Below are 20497 nucleotides of genomic sequence, written 5' to 3' on the forward strand. Positions count from 1 at the left end.
GACATTTTAGTTTTTTTATACAGGGAAATTACAGCATTATTTATACAGTATTTTTCTGTTATTTAAAATTATATTCAAAAATCTGTAAAAATCAATATCTGTAAATTAACAGCTTGACTAATATTTAAGCACTATTTAATTAATGACAAATTACAGCAATTTTCCTGTTTTATACAATAAAATTGCCGTATTATTTACATTGGAAATAAAAACAGTGTTTCTTTGTAAAACTCTCAGTGTGTCACTTTATTGAACAGATTTGATTGTAATAATCTAGGAAAACTCTGTAAATCAACAGTGTTTTCCTGTCAACATTTTAATGAAAATATCTGTCGATTATTATTTTTTTTTTGCACTTTATTTCAACAAAGAAATTTTACCGTAATTTTATGGTTTTTGTTTGTGAGCTATGGCTATCATTTGATCTTTTTTAAAGATTTTTTTTTACACTGTATGTGTATGTACTGTATTGTTTTTTTGTTTTTGTTTTTGCATTTGTATCAATATATGGATTTTTGTTGTTGTGACAGTGACAGAATCTTACTCGGGTGCATTTTAATTTCACATTCCAAATTTATATTTTGCTAGTTTTGTAAATTTATTGAATTTACTGAGGCTGATTATAAACATCCTTTGCTTTTGTAGAAAAATTACACACATTGCCTACTTTTAGTGTTAATAAGCCAACATTGCATCATTCAGCAGTGATGAATAATAATCAAAAGGTGAATGTCAGTTACATCTGTTTTTTAATGTTGTGCTAATATACGTTATGTATTTCTTGTTTATTCATCTGCAGGCAACCACCTGTGACAACCTCTTTTTATTTCATGATAATGTTAGTTTAAAAAGGCACACATATCACTAAACATATGTAATTTATTGATGAATATATAATACGTTTGTTATGGTTGCATTTGTTTAAAATGAATAATTTGACAAAAATTTCTGTTTGTTTATTTGCTACAGCCCCAAAACACTGTAATGAAGACCGAGCTTAACCCAGCGCAGGTGATTCTCCTGTACAGCATGACGGTGTAGCTACTGTAAACTCTTCGTATACATATCAAAGGGCACATTTTCAAAAGCACTTAACAGTAGTTTGACTTGGGTCAAGGGCATCTATATACTAAAGTTACAGCATTCTACAGGTAATTATAGACCATTTTGTGGCATGTAAGCAAGAACAGTGGTCCTAATGCATTTCTTGTTTTAAATTTTTAATTTCCATAGCTTCAGAGAATTTAAAAGGGTCAACAATTGATAAATAATGTTATGACCTTAACGTTTAAAGTTTAATGTTAAGTTATGATTGAATCATCTCTTATTACGGTTATGAAATAGTTTGACAACAAGCAGGAAATGTTCCTGGGCCAATGACATCACAACATTGAAATGGTCTATACAGGTTTTTAGAATTATTATGAAAAGTGAATTGAAAACAAGCGATCTTTTAAAATATATTTATCATGCTGTTAACTTGGCGACGCAGTGGCGCAGGTAGTGCTGTCACCTCACAGCAAGAAGGTCGCTGGTTCGAGCCTTGAGCCTCGGCTGGGTCAGTTGGCGTTTCTGTGTGGAGTTTGCATGTTCTCCCTGCGTTCGCGTGGGTTTCCTCAGGGTGCTCCTGTTTCCCCCACAGTCCAAAGACATGCGGTACAGGTGAATTGGGTAGGCTAAATTGTCCGTAGTGTATGAATGTGAATGAGTGTGTGTGGATGTTTCCCAGAAATTGGTTACGGCTGGAAGGGCATCCGCTGCGTAAAAAACGTGCTGGATAAGTTGGCGTTTCATTCTACTGTGGTGACCCCGAATTAATAAAGGGACTAACCTGAAAACAAAATGAATGAATTATGTTGACTCTTATAATAATTTTGTTTCAATAAAACTTTCAAAAATGTCTGTGTGTCATATCCACACGGCCATACATCTGGGGTACGTTTTCGAAAAAAAAAAAAAAAGTTAGCCAACTAAGGTTGCAAGTTTCATCGTTACTAACATAGTTCGTTGATTTGGCGTTTCCGGAATCCATCGTTCCAACGAACATTCGCAAACTGTGTCGCAAACTTGTATGCTTGCAACTACACCTCTGGAGCTGTAGTTGCTCCAGAGGTGCAGAACATAGTTCCTGGTTGTGTTCTATTCCCAGTTATCCACCCTATGCCCTATTCATTTAGAACATTCTACCATTTAAACTTGGAAAAAAACATTAAAATTACTGTCAGGTGTAATTTGCTTTGTATTTTTACTGTTCAGTTTTAGCAATCTACATGTTTACAATTGCGTTCCCTTCGCTGTGCACTTTGAAAACATGGATGTCATTTTGAACACAGCCGTGGCTCATGACGAAAGCTATAGGTGACCTATTATTTAAAAGTTGAATTTATGTTATGTCTCCAAAGCTTGTGAAAACAAAATATATAGCATACGTTAATGCTTTTAATTTATATAGGTTATTTACTAGTTATCTGTACATGACATGGCCTGTTGGTTAGAACATTCCTGCAGTGGCTTGCATGTGTCAGATTGTAAAAGTAGACTTATTAAATAATAAATATTAAATTTAATTTCCTAATAAATAGCCTCACTGTTTATTTATTTATTTATTTATTTATTTATTTATTTATTTATGATATTAGAATAAGTGTTAGCTTTTATAAGTGATTTTATGTTTTAGAATAGAATATGTAATGTTCTTAATAATATTTGTAAAGGAAACATAGGACTAATATGTGCCATTTACATATATTTCAATTAATATGAAAAACAAGTGCATGTTTTTACTAAAACTAATATTAATAATGATTTTTTTATATTATTTTTTATTAGAATATGCAAAAAGGTACATACATTGGAATCATATAAATACAAAGAAACATAAACAAAAACAAAAACAAAAACAACAACAATATAGTCAGGTATTGGGATGTGCGTGTGTGTGTGCGTGTGTGTGCGTGTGCGCATGTAAAGGTAACTTGGTGGACAGGTCAGAGTACATACAGTACATAAGGGACATTAACAGTCAATAAATGAAGAAAGTATCACAGATGTAAATAAAACAGATAGAAAGAAACCAGTCAGTGGTAAGGAGTAACAACAATGCTTGTAATGTATGATAGTAATAATGACAGTAAAAAGAAAGAAAGCACAACAGTAATAATAACTGACAACAACAATAATAATAAATCACAAGTACTACATCAACTACTACTACAGAAAGTACTAATATTACAACTACTGCTGCCACTACAGCCACAACCCCGACTACTACTACTACAGTGTCTACTAATACTGATACAACTACAACAATGACTACTACTACTGATACTACTACAGCGTCTGCAACAACTAATACTACTACAACAACATCTAGTACCACTACTACTGATACTACAGCAATCACTGCTACTACAACATCTACATCGACAACATCTACTCCTGATACTACTACACCAACAACGACGACTACTACTACTACAACAACGGTAACATCTTTACTACTTATATATACTACTATACCAACGACATCTACTGCTATGGATTTCTTTTAATGTGTGTGCATGTTAAACAATATAATTTGCTCAAAGAAATGATGGGGTTCTTCTCTAAGTTTTTACCACCCGATTTAGATCATCATTGTGGACATTTTACTTTATAACTAATGTGGTTCAAACAATAGATCTGCGAAACTATGAGTTTGGGGAAACGCTCGTCACTACATTGTTCTTTTCAAAAACGATGCATTGACATAACATCCACGAGTTATGTCATTGTTTGGGAAATGCACCCCTGAACTGCAGCTCATTTCTTAATCAAATATGCCGCTGACAAAATATAAAACATTTCTTAAACATTTAGTTGAGCTGACAAATATGAATCAATTATAGAATATAGAGCAGTTATTGTCACCAGAGGAAACATTTTTTGGTTCACTGATAACCAGTTATCTTGATGTGAACAGAGTTTATTTTTCTAAATAAAGTGCAGTACAGTTTTAGCTGTTAAAACCTGTTCAAAATTAGTCACTTCAGCATGATGAATGAGATGAAACTGCAGCTCTGATTCATTCCACAGACGGCAGTAAATATGAGATACTATCTGATGACTGTTCTCTGCTACACACATGTAAAATGAGGCAAATCATGTCTACCTGATGTTGAGATATGGAAACAAATTCCCTCACGTCCTTAGTAAAGACTATTTTGATCTATTTAATGATTTAAATAAAATTATTTGGTTAAAAATTAGTTCTCGTAACCTTTTTTAGAGCCACCAAACTCATACCAGAAAAGCCCTCTCAAAGCCAGGATTGATGCTCTTTGCTACACATGTGAACACTATGAGCACAATGGGAGAACGTTCAAACTTTTACACCAGACTACCAGACAGAATCTTTTCGAGCCATGCTGCCTCAGTTCAAAGTCAATGGATTGTTTATTTACAACTGCTAGCTCTGTAATGACAGTACTTTAAATATTGTTACATGTGAAGTGCAGAGGGCAAGACCAATGTCTGTTTTTCGTATTGTTGTCTAAAATGAACACACCCCTGGAGATGACATCAGGGATGAATGCTGATATTTTTGAAATGTTGGCGACAGGTCCATTTAGTAAACACAGAATCTGAAACATTGGTGGGGATTAGGGATTAGTCTAGTCATTTGGAACTGAGGGTATTGTTTACATACCTTGTTACACTCCAGCCAGTATTTAGACTGACTTTGGCTACATTTGCGGGGGCCTGAGACCTGCCCTTCTAAGCTGATAAAGTAGGCAATTTACGCTATTACTACATAGTTCTTTCTTTATTCTTTTCCTAATTATTTAAAATGACAGAATAGACGTAATAGCAACCCTGTAATGAAAAAAAAACAATAGCAGTGTGACAGAAGCATCAACCACTTAAAAGTTTTATCCTTAATGTTTGAGTCATTTGTTATTTTTAAAGCCTCTTATTTATTATACAAAAAGCACAAGTTAATGAGTATTGAACAACATATCTCCTACAGTATGTCTTTTGTTTCCTTGTGTGTATTTTTACTGGAGTCTTAGTTTGTAGTTCATGAAGTGGACAACTGCATTCCATGTAACAGCAAACACAGAAGTGGGGTTTCCGGTTCTTAATTTTGTGCTTTGCCAGAGGATATTAGACTGTTCTATTATTGTTCAGATTCTGAGGGGGATTTTTTCTTGAGTTTTGATTTTTATGGACTTGACTATGGACTTGACTTTTGTTATATCTCTTTCTGTGGATTATGACCCGTTTCCACTGACTGGTACGGTATGGTTTCATCAACCCGGGCTCATTGTGGAAACGTAGTCCCGCGGATGTTTCTGGAGACAGCGGAATATGTCCCGGCGGGTACGTACGGCTGCAGTTTTTGTTTTTGCGAATCCGCGAGAGGCCGCTGTTGCGCGCTTTTTCACACCTCAGACACCTCTCGCGAGTGCGATTCATGCCTGCGCTGTTCTCGTGTGAACCCACCAGAGGCCGCTGTCCGACTGACCGATTGACTCACCCTGTTACGAAACTGGTTCACTTAATTTTTGGGATTCTGTTTTTGTCTTACCTGATTTCTGGAACCGCTCTTCCCCGGACTCGAAACCGATAGCCGTGGTCAACTCCTCTCTGCATCTCGAGCCTGCTGATGTACACTGTGAGCTGAGTGGACAAACGGGTTGCAACGGGGAAGCCCTCTACAAGGAGGTAAGCGGTCGGCCGGCCGGCCGGCAAGCGCGATAGGGAATGGCGTCACACCGCCCCTTAGCGTTCGCTTGAAAAAAATAAACGCAGCCGTACGTACCTGCCGGGACGTATTCCGCTGTCTCCAGAATTGTCCGCGGGACTACGTTTTCAGAATGAGCTTGGGTTGGGTTTTATGGCCGTTTCCATTGTCAAAATGTACCAAAATGTACAAAAAAGTGAACTATACCGTACCATTTTTTGGGTAACCTTTGCAAAGGGGCACAACAAAAGGGCACCAAAGGGCGGAGCTAGACTTGCAGCTGGACGCTATTGGTTTACAGAGATACATCACTAGCTCCATCAGCAGGAGAATGAAAACAAAGAAATCACCATTTTTAAATACACAGGCGATACATTACATCGTAACACTATATACATATAACAACAAGCCATGGTTGACACAAGCTCAAACAAACCTTGTCGTTGTCTTGATGAACAGCCACAAAGCCAAGAAGAACAAAATCTGTCGTGTCCTGTTGTTGTTTTAAGAGGCCGTCTAAAAGTGTGAGGTGTTTCACTTTCTCCAGGGAGCTCATGTGCACTCACCTTGTGTCTATATATGAATTAATGAATTTTGTGAGCTGAAGTGCTTCTGACATCCTTTCAGAAATGGAAAAATGCAAGAATGATGCACGAAAAAACAAAGGAGAAGCTGGAAAAAACAGGAAGGAATGGTTCTTTCAGCAACCTAAAACATAAACAAACTGCCATGTTTAACTATTTTCATCGCCATTTTGACTGTTATGAACTCTGAATGAGGGAATTACTTTCTAATAAGAGGCTTGCACTGACTGTGGGCTATATGTTGTGTGTTTATAAAGCCAAATAAGGACTAAATGTATGTTGTGTGTAGTATTTCTGTAATGGGTAACATATCGGAGACTGTAAGGGGTTGTATGTGTTCATACATGTTGCAAATATAATGTTCATTGTAATTTATAATCGCAGACATTACAGTAGGCTTTTTTATTATTGATTAGTACGTATAATCAAATCATGTTCATAGAAAGGTTAGTAATGATCATTTATAGACAAGTATTTATGTGTATAAAGCATCTGTTTTGTGAGAAGTGCTTCTCATATGATATGTGAGAGACCCGTACAGCTTTACTTTGACATTACTTCGAGCGAGAATGACGTCAACTAAAACTTTCTGTCGTACACCACACCTATTGGTACCCTTTTGGCAGCGGAAATGCAAGCCTGATAAAGGTGACCCGTACCGACCCATACGTACTGTATCACTCAGTGGAAACAGGTCATTAGATTTTGTTTTACTTACTATCCTTTGGCTTAGTTGGCTTTATCAGGGATCTCCACAGCAGAATGAACCGCCAATTAATTGGGTTTTTTAATCAATGGGAATAAATCGTTGCTAAATTTGCTTACAACTGCTCTGGGATGTGTTTGCCATTTATGTAACTCATGGCTAAACTACCATAGTACAATGCATTGTTTGGGAATTTTTTTTAAAAATTTAAGTGACAAGTATTTCCCAAAACCACAATGTCGCATCTATCATTTAAACCACGTTAGTTATAAAATAAAACATAATGACATTGTAATGTAGTGGAGCAACAACTTCTTTAGAGAAAATCTGCTTTCATTTTATTCTAATGTGTGTGCAAATTATATTAGTCTACATGCGCACACATGCACAATATTTTTCAATCCTATATTGGTTGTAAGCATTTAAGGATACAAACAGTCAGAGTTCACATCTATTATCAGAATACCAAAATACCATTCAACAGAAGGAAACGTCTCTTTGTAGCACAGAACTGGAGTCAGACCCTCTGTGGCATGGAGTTGTCACATAGTCAACCAAGACTACAGATCTAAATTAGTGCTATTTAGATTATCAATTTTTGCACAAGTGATAAACGTATGAGCAAAACAATGGCTCAACATCCAAGTTAACTCCAGACCAAATGGTTAACTGTATTAAAGATGCAGATAGATAACTAAGACTTTGCTTCTAAACAGAAATAAATCCTCTCTGAAATTCATATGTAAAAAAAAAAAAATCTATGGATCATCATCAAAACAATGATAGAGAACAGTTAATTGTACGACAGGACATTTGGATGTCACCTGAAACTCTACATGTTGAACAATAGAAATTATGGATTGGTTTTCCATAAATATTTGTCACATGTGTGATGAATAATTGAAGTAACCATTTCACTTCTTTTATCTATGATTGTAATCAAACAGGTGTAGGCTGTAAACTATACTGTTAAGTGCCATAATGTGATGAAGCACAGCCTTACACTATAAGCACAATATTATTCCTATTACTATTACTCCTATTATTCTTTTTTTTCCCAGTTCTGTTCCAGCTCAGAACAGCTTAAGCCCTTTAATCTAGCCCTTCGGTGTATGCAATGCACTGACCTCTGAAATAGTCCTTTAAAAATTCCATAAAATAAACGTATTTCTACATGAGGGTTTAGTAATCGGAGTGAAAATATCAATTAGATTTTCAATGGACAGTTAAATTACAGGTTTATTAAGGAATGTGGGCAGTAACAGAGACATAACAAATGAAAAGTGATCATTTATAATGCAGGGTGGATAATAAGCAGTTAACACATGGTATGAGAGTTTGGTAGATAAGAAGCAATCTATTTGTGTATGGGTATTATGCGGGTGAGAAAAAAGCGAGTTATCTCAGTCATGAGGGTGAGTTTGTCATCCAATTCAATCCACTCATATTTATTTCTATAGCACTTTTATAATGTAGATTGTGTCAAAGCAGCTGAACATGAACACAAAGTTTTAGAAGATTGAAACAGCTTCCGTCAAGTTTTCACAGTTGAAGTTCAGTTTAGTTCAGTTCAGTGTAATGTAAACGTCACTGCTGAAAGCCAAAACATTGAAGAGCAAATCCAACAATGCGCAGCTCCACAAGTCCCAATCCAAGCAAACCAGTGGTGACAGTGGTGAGGAAAAAAGTTCACCAATTGATGAAAATGAAGGAAAAAAGAATCTCTTAAAAAACCAGGCTCAGCTGGGTACAACCAGTTCTCCTCTGGAAAACTTTATGTGCAGAGCTGCAGACAAGGTGCCGGGGTCTTAAAAATGATGGATGATTGTTGTGGAGAAGCTGCAGGTCTGAGTAGGTCACTGGTGGGTATTAAGGCTTGCCCACAAGATCAATGCTTGAACTCATCTGTCAATGGGGTCAATTATCAGGTTTAGAGGAGATATAGAATTGTGTATCATGAGCATAACAGTGGAAGCTAGCTTCATGTTTTGTTTATGATATTGCCTAGGGGTTGGGCATATGATGTAAAAAGTAGGGGACAAAAAACTGTGCCATGTGGTACCCCACAGTGTAATTTTTATCTGTATGATGCCTTTTCATTAACTGACACAAATTGATAACATTCAGATTAATCAGATCTGAACCAGACCAATGCAGTTCTAATACAACCAACCTAATTTTCAAGCCTATAATAGAGATAGAGAAACGATTGGATAATAGGAGCAGGTCATTTGTACCTCTTGGAAGTGCTGTTTTGGTGCAATGAAATGCTCTTAATCCAGAATAGAATTTCTCACAAATATTATTGCACTCTAGGAATGAACATAGTTGAGTAGATGCAACCTTTTTCTAGTATCTTTGATAGAAAAGGCAGGTTTGAAATAGGTCTATAATTCACTAACTCTGTGGGATCAAGCTGTGTTTTTTAATTAGATACTTAATAACAGCTAGTTTAAAAGTTTTAGGCACATATCCTATAAGTAGGGATGAATTCAAAATGTTTAAAACAGGTTTAAAACACAATTATTTTAATAATTTGGTCAGTATAGTATTTAATATAGATAGTGTTGATTAGAAGCATCTTAGCACCTAGTTTAGACAGTTTCCAGCAGGCACACAACATCATAAGATGTTAATATTAGGTTAGAATTAGATCATGATGTTAGGTGACCAAAATTTAATGTCTAACCAGCGTTATTTTGACATCTAATAACAACGTTAAATTACATTAATATTTGATTGATTTTAGGTTGTGTTAAAAAGGGACCCTGGAAAGGTCATAGTGGTAACATTCAGCTAACGTCAAGGTGTAACATGCTTAGACGTTGATATTTGGTTGATTTTAGGTTGGACGTTGGACATTGAGGTCGGCCTGACATTGGGTTTTGACATCAACCCGTTTTTAATTTCCAAACAAAATCCAATGTTCCAATGACATTGGGGTATTTTGGGGTACAATGTCAATATGACATCATGTTGATGTCCTGTGCCTGCAGGAAAGCTAAGAAAGTCTGAACTTTATAGATTAACGATCTGCAGTGCTCTATTTGGAATGGTGCTGTAGGAGACAGGTTGATGGTGCTTATTTTATTTTATTTTATTGATGGTGTCAAATATTGTTAGGTTAAATCTCTTATAAAGGCCTTAGAGACTATGGAAGCTTGAGTAATAGGACATGGTCTAAAATGAAGTAACAATTAATGTATTCATACAACAATTTAAATCTTCTCCCATTAAGTTGCATTCCGGTGACTGAATAATCAACAGAAAAAATATTTGCATAAACATCAAAATTTGGTGCACAATTGATCAGAAAAGTCAAACCTTCAATATACATAAAAACTTGTACTGACACATATCTCATCCATGGCATCAGTAAGAAATGACTGTGGATGCTTTAAACTGAATATTGTACCACCTATTCCCTTTTGAATTTCTTGTGCTCCAAATCCATTAAATGCAACTCTTGTAAATTAGCATTATCCATATGGAATCTTTTAATTTTTTTTTAATTCATCTTTATTTCTAGCATTTTTACAATGTAGGTTGTGTCAAAGCAACTTAATATTGTCGATGTTCTAGTAAATTAAAACAGTTTCAGGTCAGTTGTCACAGTTGACGTTCAGTTTAGTCCAGTTTAGTGTAATGCAAATGTCACCGTTGAAAGCCAAAACAATGAAGTGCAACTTCACCAATGCGCAGCTCCACCATTCCCAGCCAAGCAAGCCAGAGGCAACAGAACTTCACCAATTGACGGAAGTGAAAAAATTTTTTAAAGAGAAACTGTGCTTGGGCATGGTCTCCTCTAGCCAAATGTCTTATGCAGAGCTGCACTCTGAACATCAGAGGCTTGAGAACAATGAGCATCTGTCATGGTGGAAGAGGTGCAGCTCCAAGTATCTGGCGGGTGTACAGACTCACCAATGGGATCAATGCTGAGACATGTCTGTCACTGATGTCTTTGCAGGAGTTAGTCTTATGCTCAGTCTTTCACAGGTCAGAGTTCATCAAGCTTGAACTTTGCAACGTAGCGAACTGCAAAACTTTTCGTCTGAAGCATTCACCTGCGTATAAATATTGCAATGCACAAAACATTTTCGGTGATATATCAAAGTTCAAAAGAGGACAAATTGTTGGTTAATGTCTTGCTGGCACAAATGTGACCAACACCGCAAGTCTTTGTGATAAATCACAAAGCCAACTGGAGCCAAGTTATCCAGGGTAATGTCAGCATACCACCAAGAAGGACAAACCACATCCAACAGAAGTCACTGTGGATGCAAAAGGAAGCTGCCTCTTCCAGGTGCTAAACCAGATTGTATCTAAACAAGCATACAACCACAGCTGCCCAACTCACTGCAGAATAAATTGCACAACTCAACTCTCCTGTTTCCACCAAAACTGTTCCTTCTGAGCTCCACAGGGTCAATATACATGGGCCGGCTAATAAAGCCAAATCTTTGGTCACTTGTGCCAATTCCAAACAATTTGGTTTCAAGGGTGCCAGCAGCATAAATCTTGGGCTGTGGACAATGAAAGTATGTATTGTTCACTAATAAGTCTGCCTTCTCTGTTTTTCCCACATCCAGAAGAGTCACGGTGTGGAGAAGTCACAATGAAGCTTACAACCCAGATTGTTGCATGCCCAGAGTGAAGCATGGTGGTGGATCAGTGATTATATGGGCTGTAATATCATGACATTCCCTTTGCCCAATACTTGTGCTATGTAAGCATATCATTGCCAAACCATTCTGCAGGACCATGTGCACCCAATAGTTCAAACATTGTATCCCGAAGGCTGTGTTGTGTATCAGAATGAAGATGCACTGATACACAGAGCAAGACTGAAAGTGAAGTTTAACATCTTCCATGGCCTGCACAGTCACCAGACTAAACATTATTGAGCCACTTTGAGGTGTTTTGAAGGAGCAAGTCAGGAAACATTTACCTCCACTCAGGGCCGGAGCAAGCTGAACTGCCGCTCTAGGCAGAGGACGATCACGCCGCCCTCAACCCCAATGTGAAAACGAAAGTGACCGGTTATGAAAATGAAGTGAGGTGTCGCGGACCTCTATTCTGCTGCCCTATACTCGGATATAACTGAGGACACGCGGGTGCTGAGGGAGGGAGGGAGGTGTCGCCGACGCTACTCTCTCTATTCTGCCGCCCTATGCGCGGAAATAACTGAGGACGCGCGGGTGTCGCGGACCTCTATTCTGCTGCCCTATGAGCAGATATAACTGAGGACGCGGGTGGTGAGGGAGGTGTCGTGGACATAACTGAGGATGCGGGTGGTAAGGGGGGTGTTGCGGACGCTGCCCTCTCTATACTGCCGCTCTAGGTGGCCACCTAGGTCGCCTCTATGGACGCGCCGGCCCTGCCTCCACCAGCATTAACCTGGCCACTATTCTGCAAGAGGGATGACTCAAAACCATCTGTCATTAAGGAATCTCAGTATAGTGTTGTTGGAAATGTAGTTTTGAGTGTCATTCTACACTGTAAAGACTTTTCAAATTATGTGGTGTAAAAAGGTGCTTGTCCCTTAATTCCTTCTTTTTTCAGGTTTGTCACACTTTCACATTTCAGTTTATCATGTTTCAGCCTTGTGTTAAAAAATGTTTGCCCTAAATCTAATAACTGGTTTGGCCACCCTTAGCAGAAACAACTGCAATCAAGTGTTTTCATATCTTGTCTGTTACAGCACTGTGGAGGCAATTTGGTCCACTCATCTTTGCAGATATGTTACATACATATTTAACCCTAATTAGTTATAAATAATATTTAGCTGTATGCTCTTACTTGACATTTATGACAATACTACACAGAGCATAATGCAAATTTCGGCATGATTAATGACTCCAGTTGTGAGCAAACAACTTGAACAACTTCAAGTGTACCACAAGTAAGGCTTTATTATCTACAATAAACCACTTAAACTAATATAACTGTACTGTAACAATCACCAGCAATCTATGCACTGCAGATCGTTGGTGAACTACACACACAGCACAAGAACTACAACTACCATGTTGCTGTGCGATAGTCAACACCCGCTCTAGCTGACCATCATTCGTAAACTCACTCACACACACACATATACAGCTGCAGTTCATTCCCATTTTTTTACTAGGACTAGTTATACCAGTTTGTGTTTCCCTCTCGTTGTCAGCTGTTTTTTTTTTTTTTTTTTTTGCTCCCACAATGCCTGTGTGTTTTCTGGTTTGTTCTGCCTTGATTTAGTTTAGTTTTGTCATAGTTTTTCATTAAATGTGTTAAATGCTTCATTTGGATCTTCACTTTGTTTCTCTCCTCTGCACTACACATCACACCACTACAGAACAAGACAAATTGGGATCCAGCAGCATTTTTTTTTTCTTTTTTTTTTTGGAGTGGCTTTATTGAAAATGGACCTAGCAATCTGGCTCATTAGGACACGCCAAAGGGCCACTAGCACCTCATCACTACCTGAGCCTTCGTCCCTGCCAGAGTCTTCATCGCCACCACCACCACCAGCTTCTTGATCGGCCGCCATTGCCTGAGCTTCCTGATCGGCTGACATTGCTTGAGATTCCTGATCGGCCGCTGCTGCCTTAGCTTCTCGATCGGCCACCCAAATCCCCCCAATGGCAAGTGCCAGATACTCCTGAATCCCCTGAATGGTGGGCATCAGATCCTCCTGAATCCTCCAAATGGTGGGATGCCAGATCCATCTGAACCTCTCAAATGGAGGGTCCCAGATCCCTCTGAACTCCCCGAATGACAAATACCAAATCTTCTTGAGAAGCAAATGGCTAGAGCCACCACCTAAGTCACACAAATAGCCAGAGCTGCCACCTGAGTCCAACTAATGGCCAGAGCTGCCACCTGAGTCCCACAAATGGCTACCAGAGCTGTGTGACTTCCCAGTAGCGCCAGAGCCATGTGACTTCTCAGTGCTTCAGGAACCAAAACCCCCTGACCCACTGGGGGTAATACAAACTGCCAGTGACTCCTGAACCAAAGCCTCTTGACCCACTGGGGTTTTACGAACTGCCAATGCCTCCTGAACCAAAGTCTGCTGACCCACTGGGGTTATACAAACTACCAGTTCCTCCTGAACCTAAGCCTTCCGATCAACTGGGGTTATCTGAACAGTCAATGCCTACTGAATTAAAGCTCCATGTTCCAGGCCCTCCGCTGCTCCATGCTTCAGGTCCTCCTCAGCTCCACTCTTTAGGTCTTCTGCAGCTCCACACTCCAGGCCCTAAGCAGCTCCATGCTCCATGCTTCAGGTCCTCCACAACTCCAGGCTTCAGGGTCACCTCCATTGCATGGACCTGGTAATGCCCCAGTATAGTATAGGGGACTTTATCCTGCTCAGTGGGCCTGACTTTCTGTGGTCAATTCAAATCTCTGGATGTCCTTCGAAAAGAGTAGGGGTTAAACCCCGGAATCCTGGCCAAAATTGGCCACTGACCTCTGTCCCATGCCCAATGTCATGGCTGCATCACTCTGTCTCCCCTCCACCAATCAGCTGGTGTGTTGTGTACGGTCTGGCACAATATGGCTGCTGTCGCATCATCCAGGTGGATACTGCACAGTGGTGGTGGATGAGGGACCATTTCAAATCTCTTTAACCTTCAAAGTGGCGTCTGCCTTACCAGGGCAAGTTAGGTGGCTTTCCGGGGGCTAGCTGAGGTCTGCCCATGCAGGGCCAACCCTATTGGGACAATGTTTAGCTAAGAATAAAACTCTCAGCCAGCTATGCTCGCAAAAAGATAGCATGGCCCTGCATGGTACATTCAAGTAGTTGAATGCTCTCCTGGTACATACCAAGTCTACAGTAATAAAATAATTACAACACCTGTAATTTAAAAGTTGAATGTCCTTCAAGAAGAGTGCATCCACACATTGTACTGTCATTATTCTGCTCTATAACTCATCAACAACCTGCCTGCACTGCAAAAAATGCTTTTCTTACTTAGATTTTTTTGTCTTGTTTCTAGTCCAAATATCTAAAAATTCTTATATCAAGAAACATTTTCTAGACAAGCAAAATATATTGTCTTGTTTTCAGAAATAATATCCCAATATTAAGGGAGTTTTTCCTTTAAACAAGCAAAATAATCTGCCAATGGGGTAAGCAAATTAATCTTGTTTTTCCTTTTGACATAAGATTATTTTGCTTACCCCATTGGCAGATTATTTAGCTTGTTTTAAGGGAAAACTCACCTAATTTTGGCATATTATATCTTAAAACAAGACAGTATGTTTTGCATGTCTAAAAAATTCTTCTTGATTTAAGAGTTTCAAGAGTTCACACTTAGATACTGTTTGACAACTTGTTAGCAAGTTAGCAGGTTTGGCATGCTGTCCCGGGAGAGAACCCTGAGCTCGGAGATAGTTGAGCCCAGGGTTCCCGCCAGGTCCATAAAGCATGTGAGGGGAGTACGAGGTCAGGTGTTCTCGAGAGCTCCCCTCGGCAAAAGAGGAAAGGAGGAGAAGGGGTGGATGGGGGGTTTCTTCGGAAAACGAAGATAGGGGTGTACATTTTAGCTAGGTTATTTATAGTGGGTTTGGATCGTTCCGATTGGCTAGCTAATGAGCTTAGATGAGTGGCCGGCTGCAGTCAATCATATCACGTGCTCCTCTCGAAATTAGTTTATGAAACTTCATTTTTAGATATTTGGACTAGAAACAAGACAAAAAAACCTAAGTTAGAAAAACATTTTTTGCAGTGTGTTCTGTCTGAGGGCTATGAAGAACATACTGTGTGCATGAAGCAGAAAGTCATGGTCCATCCTAAGTGCAAGCTGCACCTGTGGTCAATATGGAGGAACCAAAAGCCTCCATAACGCATGTCTAATGTATAAAACCATATTAAAGCGCAGAAATTTCTGAAGGATGTCAGGAACTGGATAGCCTATGTTTGACTGCCTGCTCTTATTCAAATTGCATTGGAGTTCTCACTGCTAGCAAGTGTTATATGGAAAATTAATCCTATGTAGCAAAAAAAAAAAAAAAACCTACTCAGGTCTTGCGGTTGATTGCAAACCTCTACTTTGGTTCATAGTTACAATGGCCCCAAACATGTCGCTTTAAGTTTTCTTTGACCTTTGTGACAGTTAAACTTGATTAATGTTTCTTTTCTTGCCTCCCATTCACACACATTCCACCACCAATCAGTAGCCAATATCTCATACCATGGAATAAAGACTAACCTGTTGTTATGCAGCCGTTCATAGCAATTGAACAGTGTCTTTAGGCTGGCGTTCCATTTTCAAGCATTCCTTCCATGGTTCAGAGCTAAGGACAAAACAACAGAATCCATCAGTGAAACAACTTCCTCTGAACCCGATGTGTCATATCTGATGTGCAGTCAGAGAAATGTCACATGTCCGGTTTGTGCTATTCATGTAAACCTCAAGAGTCAAGAGTCTTCCCAAGGAAAGAAACTTTTTTTTTTCAGGAGTTTTTTGGACCATACCATTCCTCTGGTGAAATTTCTAGCCTTCTTCTGAACTTCATGATGAATTATTATCACTACACATTTATATTGCATTTCATCTAAGGGAGCCGTAATTTTGGCAAAAACTTTTTTTTTTTTTAATCTGGTTCAGAGTGGGTAAGTCTGAAAGACACCCTTGCAATTTGTGAGTATCCATTTATACTTTGTTAAAATGATGATGTCATCACCCCATGTCTCAGACAGCAGACAATTTTGACAATTTCATCAATGTCAGTTGTGGAAAATTAATGGAGAGAGAACTTTCACATGCCGAAATCACTTGTCTTTGTCCTGAGTAAAGAACTTAAATGTTTTTTATAGATTTATGTGCATGGTCCAAGCATTCTCTTCTTTTTTTAGCATATCTTTGTGGCTCAATTACAGTGCCATACACTAGTCTGGCATTGATTTGAAGGTTCAGTAATTACTTATGTTCACAGAAATGTCTTGAGACAATGCTGGGTTTAGGGAATTTTAGATTAAAATCTCCTACCGACGCACTTGTATGTATGCAATTTTTAAAAGATCTTTTCAAGCCATTTTGAATAAAGAGAAGAGTTAATTTGGATTTTCTTTCACTATTACTGTAAAAAGAATTGAAGTCATGTTTATTTCTATGACGCTTTTAGAATGTAGATGTGTCAAAGCAGCTTAAGATACTGTAGAAGTTCTTGTAAATTGAAACTGTGTCAGTCCAGTTTTCAGAATTGAAGTTCAGTTTAGGTCAGTTCAGTGTGGTTGAAATTTCACAGCTGAAAGTCCGAACACTGAACAGCAAATCCATCGATGCAAAGCTCCACAAGTCAGAAAACCAAGCAAGCCATGGGCGAGGAACAAAACACTAATTAACGAAAGTGAAGGGAAAACAAACCTTGAGAGAAACCAGGCGCAGTTGGGTACAACCAGTTCTCCTCTGGACAAACTTCTTGTGCAGAGCTACAGTCTATGGACGTCCATCGTGGAGAAGCTGCAGGTGTGAGTAGGTCACCAGCGGGTGTTTAGGATGGCCCACGGGATCAATGCGAAGACTCGTCTGTCACTGGGGTCTTTCAGGCGTCGGTCCCATGCTCTTCACTCCTCCGTGACCGCCACAGCATTTGCTCAGGATACGGCCTGGTGCAGGATTATGGATGGCTCTTGTGTTATTACATCATTCCAAACAAATTATTTGCTGATATGAGCAGCATTTTAAAGTGAAGGTCATGGTAACCCACCAGTAATACAGCTCAGGTTTACCAAATCATCAGAATGAATTAAAATGTTACAAAAATCCTTATGGAGTTATGCTTTCACTTTGAAATACTGTTGTAAGTAGTGAAGGATTCTCCAATGCTAGTGGGTTACCATGATATTCACTTCACATATTTTGCAATATTTTGCATTATTGACATAATTTTTAAACTGTATAGCTTTAAAAAATAATTATATGAAATTACTTCAGGAGTAATAAAAAAGACTAACAGTGGATTAAAGCATTCAGTTAGATCCCATTGCTTACATTAATTAGTAATTATAATTTGTTGTTAACAGTACGAACTAGAATGCTATTATTTTGTTTATCATTGGTTGCTGTGTATTCATTAAAGATATAATATTAGCAGGGCTTCACATTAACACCCACAAATGCGAGTAGATTTCCTCTACCACTAGCCACTTTGGCTGGTTGATGACTATTTTTAAATTGTAGTTTTCTTAAATGCAGGTTTCGACAATAGAGATGGCCTAATTTGCGTGCAAATGTCATCTTACAAACGAGAAGCAGCATGACTGACAAATCTAGCATTTGCGCGAGCAAAACAAAGCAGGCGAATACCGAATGAGAGGATAATCACTTGCGAGCACAGATGATGTGATGTCTCACGGCAATTCGTAACTTTTTGATTTAGTGGCTAATTCGTATGAACTCGTACAATCTACTTCGTACAATTTAGTATGATTTGCTCATCACCCAATGACGGTTGAGTTTAGAGACGAGGTTGGGTGCCACGCCTCCTTTTTAAAACCCTATGATTTTGTAAAATTGTAAAATTTGTAAAATTTTCGTACGACTCAACTCGTACGAATTCGTATGAATTACCCACTAAACTAATAAAACATAAAATACTTACGTTTTCTCAAGAGATCAGGCTGGATGTGCGCGACAGTAAAAGCATGCACGCTCCCGTTTCCTGGCACAAAGCAACCATGCCTGGAAATGCAACTGCTGCAATCGGTTTGAAATAGACAAGACAAAAGTGATGCTCGTGTACCCAGTCCTGCTGCCTCCAACAGCTCTGGATGTTTTTAAAACATGTCTTTTTGTAAGCAGCAGCGGTTGCCTGTTTCACTTTAACCATTCTTTGAACAGAACAGATCATGGGCCTAACGTTATCTGTGTGCACCTGATCATCCTTCATTATCACAAATGTTTTCCACCTGTTTAATTTTACATTTAATTTATTATTCATTTTACAATAACATTGCATTAATAGGAGGTTAACTCTCCATTGATGTATAGTTAACTTGTGATCTAAGAGATTCCTGTGCATTTTTTAAATGTAAATTTTTTTAGAAAGGTTTTGTTAAATAAAAAGTGCATGTATACAGCAATGTTTAGCTCGTTTTTACATATTATTTAAAATTTGTGTCTAAGAAATATTTATTTTGATGTGGTCAGAGATTAGGTCAATCCTTAGTGTTTTGAGCCCCGAAAAGTCATGTGAAATAAAAACTAATTGCAATGCGACACTATAAAACCATAACCTATTTGCTCATGCACATTAAGCACGTAAAAAAAATAATAAGTGAAATAAATAAGAAGGTCTAAATCAATTAATTTTAGCATGCCAAAGTCAAATTTATGCATATAAAATAATTTTACAAACAACAAAAGTGTGGCTAGTGAAAAAGGCAAGTGACTAGTAATGTTGGAAATCAATAATTTATTTGAGAAATGTTTTAATAAAACATCAAAACCTTTCAACATACATGCTAAGTATAGGCCATGCACTTTCTCTTAGAAACTTGTAAAAAGATTTTAAACTCCACACTTCACCGGGTCAAAGAGGCATGTGTGCATTTTCAAAGGGCTTTCTAGCACATATAGTACTTTAGCTGCTGACCTGATTGAAAAAAAAGAGAGGTTGAGACACAAAGAACAAAAAAGAGTTGATGCATGCTCTCATGAGTTTGTGAGCACCAGACTGCAGGTGGAGAGTATGAGGAGCAGGAGACGTAATGGCTGATATAAAGGAACAATGGAGACAGTAAGAGGTCATTACTCAGACTGTCATAGCACACACCACCTGCGCTCTCTCCTGCTAATGCTTTAGACAGACAGATGACAGAGAGTGGGGGGTTGATGTTGTGACTGTCAGTAGGCTTCATCGTACACATTTAATACAACATCATCATGGATGATGATGATGATGTTTTATAAAATTTGTTTATTTATAATCGATTTAATGTGTAATTTAATTTAATTAAGGTCTAATTCATTCATTAATTTGGGTTAGTCTCTATTTCAGAGGTCACCACAGTGGAATGAACCGCCAACTATTCCAGCATGTATTACAAAGCATATGTTTTACTCTTCCAGCCACAAGCTATTACTGGGAACCACCCATACACACTTACACACATACTCATGTACTACAGCAAACATGGGAGAACATGCAAACTCAAAACAGAAATGCAAATTCGAACCAGCAACGTTCTTGCTGTGAGGCGACAGTGCTACTTCCTGAGCCACTGTGCCACCCATACTAAGGTTTAAACATCATAAAACCATAGAAGAAATGCATGAGTATTAAGTATTATTATTACTTCAGCAAAGACCATGGAACACAAGGAGGATCTACACGTAATAAATATGTATGGAATAACAAGGAAGGGCATTCGCTCCGTAAGACATATGCTGGATAATTTGGCGGTTCATTCCGCTGTGGCGACCCCAGATTAATAAAGGGAATAAGCTGAAATGAAAATGAATGAATGAATATATATTTCTACTCATG

At 38.3% G+C, this 20497-nt stretch overlaps 1 long non-coding RNA gene across 1 annotated transcript; it reads right to left on the reverse strand.

The window, feature by feature from the left end:
* Positions 1–13207: 13207 nt before the first annotated feature.
* Positions 13208–20163, reverse strand: LOC147831001 (uncharacterized). Its single transcript, XR_015524765.1, has 3 exons — positions 17374–20163; positions 15731–16300; positions 13208–14948 (listed from the first exon to the last, which is right to left on the reverse strand). It is a non-coding gene; the product is annotated as an uncharacterized LOC147831001 (long non-coding RNA).
* Positions 20164–20497: the final 334 nt, after the last annotated feature.

This window comes from Danio rerio, chromosome 24 (assembly GCF_052040795.2).
Source record: "Danio rerio strain M-AB ecotype USA chromosome 24, GRCz13ab, whole genome shotgun sequence".
Classification (NCBI taxonomy): Eukaryota; Metazoa; Chordata; class Actinopteri; order Cypriniformes; family Danionidae; genus Danio; species Danio rerio.